This window comes from Triticum aestivum, chromosome 6D, assembly GCF_018294505.1.
Source record: "Triticum aestivum cultivar Chinese Spring chromosome 6D, IWGSC CS RefSeq v2.1, whole genome shotgun sequence".
Taxonomy (NCBI): Eukaryota; Viridiplantae; Streptophyta; class Magnoliopsida; order Poales; family Poaceae; genus Triticum; species Triticum aestivum.
In genome coordinates, this window is record NC_057811.1 from 108336455 (window position 1) to 108342169 (window position 5715).

The following is a 5715-nucleotide window of genomic DNA, read 5'->3' on the forward strand; positions in this document are numbered from 1 at the left end:
TTAGCTTAATCACAGAGAGTTACTGTAGCATGATTCTCGGGGTGTTACAAATCTCCTCCACTACAAGAAATCTCGTCCCGAGATTTAGGAGGTAGAAGGAAACAGTGCGGGGTATTCTTCGCGCAGACGATCCTCTCGTTCCCAAGTGGCCTCATCTTCAGAATGGTGCGACCACTGGACTTTGAGAAACTTGATCGCCTTCTGATGTGTGCGGCGTTCAGCTTGGTCGAGAATGCGGACCGGATGCTCCTTATAGGAGAGGTCTTGCTGCAATTCGAGCACTTCATAATCCACAGCTCGGATTGGGTCCTTGAAGCAACGGCGGAGCTGTGACACATGGAACACATCGTGAACCTGAGAAAGGTTCGGCGGTAGCTCCAGTTGGTATGCCACTTTTCCACGCCTTTCGAGAATAGTGAATGGGCCAATATAGCGAGGAGCTAGTTTGCCCTTGATCCCGAAGCGGTGAGCACCCTTCATAGGTGTGACTCGAAGATAAGCCTTTTCGCCAGGTTGATAGACCATGTCTTTATGATGACGGTCATACTGACTCTTCTGACGTGACTGAGCAGTCTTGAGATTCTCGCGAATAATGCGGACTTGTTCTTCGGCATGTTGGATAATATCCGGACCGAAGAGTGGACGTTCCCCAGTTTCTGACCAGTTCAGACGGGTTCGACACTTTCGTCCATATAACACTTCGAAGGGGGCCATCTTGAGACTAGCTTGATAGCTATTATTATAAGAGAACTCAGCATACGGGAGAGATTCCTCCCATTTCTTGCCGAAGGAAATAACACAAGCTCGAAGCATATCTTCGAGAACTTGGTTGACGCGTTCAACTTGCCCTTGCGATTGAGGATGAAACGCAGTACTGAATGACAGATGAGTTCCCATAGCTTCTTGGAAACTTGCCCAGAATCTTGAAGTGAATAAGCTGCCACGGTCTGAACTGATAACCAATGGAATACCGTGGAGTGAAACAATCCTGGACATATAGAGCGTTGCCAACTGGCTAGCAGTGATCGTTTCTTTGACCGCCAGGAAATGTGCAACTTTGGAAAGCTGGTCAATGACGACAAGAATAGCATCATTACCTTTCTGTGATTTGGGAAATCCAGTGACGAAGTCCATCTCAACATGGTCCCATTTCCATTCAGGAATAGAGATAGGTTGCAGAGTTCCAGCAGGCCTTTGATGTTCTGCTTTGATACGACGGCAAACGTCACATTCAGCAACATAACGAGCAATGTCTTGCTTCATATTAGACCACCAGAATCTCTGACGGATGTCTTGGTACATCTTTGTACTACCAGGATGGATACATAGAGGCGTATCATGAGCTTCTTTCATAACTTCCTGTGTCATATCCAGGTTTTTCTCTGCACAAGGTACCACTAGGCGGCCCTTGAAGTATAGGGTGCCATCTTCAGCAATGGTGAAGAATGAGGGCTTTCCTTCTGCGAGGTAGCGCTTAATCTTGTGGGCTTCAGAGTCATACTTCTGTAGCCTTTTGATGCTGTCCTCGAGATCTGGTTTAGCAACTAGGGTATTGAGGGAACCCTGGGTAACAACGTGGAGGTTCACCTTGCCAAACTCCTTAGGAGGGGGAGCGAGTGCACCCGGAGGAACAATATGGAGGTTCAGCTTCCTGAATTCTTCAACAAGCGAGGGCTGAACCTTGTGAACCTGGAGGTGGTTGCAGTAAGACTTGCGGCTCAAGGCATCAGCCATTACATTAGCCTTGCCTGGCGTATAGGAAATACCCAAGTCAAAGTCTGCAACAAGCTCCATCCATCTCTGCCGACGGAGGTTCAGGTCTGGCTGAGTAAATAGATACTTCAGACTTTGGTGGTCAGTGAAGATCTCGCAACGATTACCGAGAAGGTAATGTCTCCACTGCTTCAGCGCATGAATGACAGCAGCAAGTTCGAGGTCGTGAACTGGGTAGTTCTCTTCGTGAGGGCGCAATTGCCGAGAGGCATAAGCAATCACTTTGCGGTCTTGCATTAGGACACAGCCTAATCCTTGACGGGAAGCGTCGCAGTAAATGACGAAGTCCTTCTTAGTATCAGGTGGAGCTAGAACTGGAGCAGAAGTCAACTTGTCTTTGAGTGCCTGGAAACTTTCCTGACATTTGTCTGTCCATTGGAACTTGACGCCCTTATGTAACAGGTTAGTCAGAGGCCTGGCGATCTTGGAGAAGTTCTCGACGAATCGACGACAATAGGTGGCGAGACCGAGAAAACTTCTGACCTGCTTAACGTTCTTGGGAGGAGTCCAATCAAGAATAGCCTGAACTCGCTCGGGGTTGACGGCAATACCATCCTTAGAGATGACATGCCCAAGATAGGTTACTTCCGGTAGCCAGAATTCACATTTGGAGAACTTGGCATATAGTTGATGCTCTCGTAGCTTTTCCAGCACAAGTCGAAGATGTTCAGCATGTTCTTCTTCGTTCTTGGAAAATACCAGGATATCATCCAGATAAACCACAACGAACTTGTCGAGGTAATCCATGAATATATAGTTCATCAGACGAGAGAAGGTGGCTGGAGCATTGGTTAAACCGAAAGACATGACGGTGTACTCGTATGAACCATAGCGAGTCACGAAGGCAGTCTTTGGGATATCCTCTTCGCGAACACGGATCTGGTGGTAGCCCAACCTCAAGTCGAGCTTAGAGAACACTGACGAACCCGCCAGTTGATCATACAGATCATTGATCCGAGGAAGGGGGTATTTATTCTGGATGGTAGCTTGGTTTATAGGACGGTAGTCTTGAACTAACCGGTTTGTCCCATCCTTCTTCTTGACAAAGAGAGAAGGTGCCCCCCACGGAAAGCAACTTGGGCGAATGAATCCTTTGCGAAGAGATTTGTCGATTTCCTCCTTAAGCTCAAGGAGTTCATGCGGCGGCATTTTGTAGGGTCGCTTGGCTATAGGAGTGGTGCCTGGTTTCAAGTCGATGATGAATTCGACAGCTCTAGCAGGGGGAATCCCTGGAAGTTCTTCAGGGAAGACGTCGAGGAATTCACGCACGACGGGAATGTTTTCAATGCCCTCGAGTGGTGCAGCGTTCAATGCATTCAATGCATAGAGCCTTGCCTCGGCATTTTGCACCAGATGAGCTTGGTAAGCAACTATTTCATCTGAAGGGTGTAGCAGATGGACGGTCTTAGTGGCGCAAACTATAGAAGCAGTATGCGCTTTCAACCAATCCATACCCAAAATGAGGTCGATGTTAGACGACTTCAGGATAATGGGAGAGGCATAGAATTCCAGCCCTTCGATTTCCACGGGGACAACGATGCCAACCAAGGAGGTTTGACACTGTCCCACGGGGGTTTTGACCAATACAGAGGTGTTCATCTCCTCACATTTAACGTCGTGCTTGTATGCAAAATCTTCTGACATGAATGAATGCGATGTACCTGTATCAAATAAAACGGATGCTGGTACTGAATTTACGAGGAGTGTACCCATCACAGTAGCAGGCTGGTCTTGAGCTTCGTTGAGATCAACGTGGTTGGCATGAGCACGACCATAAGACTTAGCATTGTTGTTGCGGGGCTGGTTGTTACCACGGCCCGTTGCTGGAAGGGCAAGTTGATTCTGATTCTGATTGCAGTCCCTGGCACGGTGACCTGGTTGTCCACACTTGTAGCACAGACCATTATTGGGAGTGGGAACAGGAGCTTGGGATGGTGGAGCTGGAAGTCTTGACTGCCTAGATGGTGGTGGAGGCAGACGAGGTGCAGCATAGGTCTGCCTTGGGGCAGATGCATTTGGACGGTACATGCTGTTCGGGATCCATATCTTACGCTTCTGTGCGGGCGAGCCCGAAGATGAGCCCGTGTCACCATCCGCCCGCCGCCGTCCGGGGCCGCCCCTGCTCCCCGCCACCTGCCGCTGTCGAGCGAGGCCGCCGGCGCAGTTGGGCCTCGTGCCCTCGCTGCGATGGCCTCGGGCACGGACACCCATCGCCCGAAACCGCAGCGCCCCTACGCCCGAATCGCCCGGCGCCCGTTGGCCCGACCCGATAGGCCCCCAGGGCCAATGGCAAGTGGGGCCCATGCCCGAGAACGTCAATTAAAAAAAAGAATAAAAAAAATTAATTAATAAATAAAATAAAAATAAATTAATAAAATTAATTATTAATTATTAATTAATTAATTAAGTTAATTAATCCTGTTTAATTAATCTAATTAACTAGTTAGTTTAATTAAACAGTAATTAGTTTAACTAAACCCTAATTAACCTAAACAGAGAATGACAGGTGGGTCCCACTGGACCCACACGTCAGTTTGACCCAGTCAACGCCCTGTTGACTGCTGACGTCATGCTGACGTTAGCAGGCACTATTCTGGATAATGTTGAATTAAATAAATTAAATAAATTCTAAAATGATTTAAAACTTTAGAAAATCATATAAAATAAATCGTAGCTCAGATGAAAATACTTTCTACATGAAAGTTGCTCAGAACGACGAGACGAATCCGGATACGCGGCCCGTTCGTCCGCCACACATCCGTAGCATAGCAAACCTGTAACATTTCACCTCCGGTTCATCTGTCCGAAAACGGGAAACACCGGGGATACTTTCCCGGATGTTTTCCCTTTCGCCGGTATCACCTATCCCTACGTTAGGTCACCCCTAGCACAACGTATCGCCGCGTCTTGCTTTGTGTTACATTTGATTGCTCTGTTATTTATTGTGTTCCCCCTCCGTTACTTCTTTCCGGTAGACTCCGAGACCGCTGCCGATGTTCGTGTGTTCGACTACATCGAAGACGACCCCTCCTACTTGCCAGAACAACCAGGCAAGCCCCCCCTTGATCACCAGATATCGCCTATTCTTCTCTATACTGCTTGCATTAGAGTAGTATAGCCTGTTACTGCTTTCCGTTAATCCTATCCTGATGCATAGCCTGTCATTGTTGCTACAGTTGTTACCCTTACCTGCTATCCTACTGCTTAGTATAGGATGCTAGTGTTCCATCAGTGGCCCTACACTCTTGTCCGTCTGCCATGCTATACTACTGGGCCGTGATCACTTCGGGAGGTGATCACGGGTATATACTATATACTTTATATACATGACACATGTGGTGACTAAAGTCGGGTCGGCTCCTTGAGTACCCGCAAGTGCTTCTGATGAGGGGGCTGAAAGGACAGGTGGCTCCATCCCGGTAGAGGTGGGCCTGGGTTCCTGACGGCCCCCGACTGTTACTTTGTGGCGGAGCGACAGGGCAGGTTGAGACCACCCAGGAGAGAGGTGGGCCTGGCCCTGGTCGGCGTTCGCGGATACTTAACACGCTTAACGAGTTCTGGGTATTTGATCTGAGTCTGGCCATTTGGTCTATACGCACTAACCATCTACGCGGGAGTAGTTATGGGTATCCCGACGTCGTGGTATCAGCCGAAGCCTTCGTGACGTCAGCGACTGAGTGGCGCGCGCCGGATTGGACTGGAACGCCACTAGGCTAGGTCTGCTTCCGGCCGCGTACGCAACGTGCAGGTGTGCAATGGGCGATGGGCCCAGACCCCTGCGCGCATAGTGTTTAGACCGGCGTGCTGACCTCTCTGTTGTGCCTAGGTAGGGCTGCGACGTGTTGATCTTACGAGGCCGGGCATGACCCAGAAAAGTGTGTCCGGCCAAATGGGATCGAGCGTGTTGGGTTATGTGGTGCACCCCTACAGGGAAGTTTATCT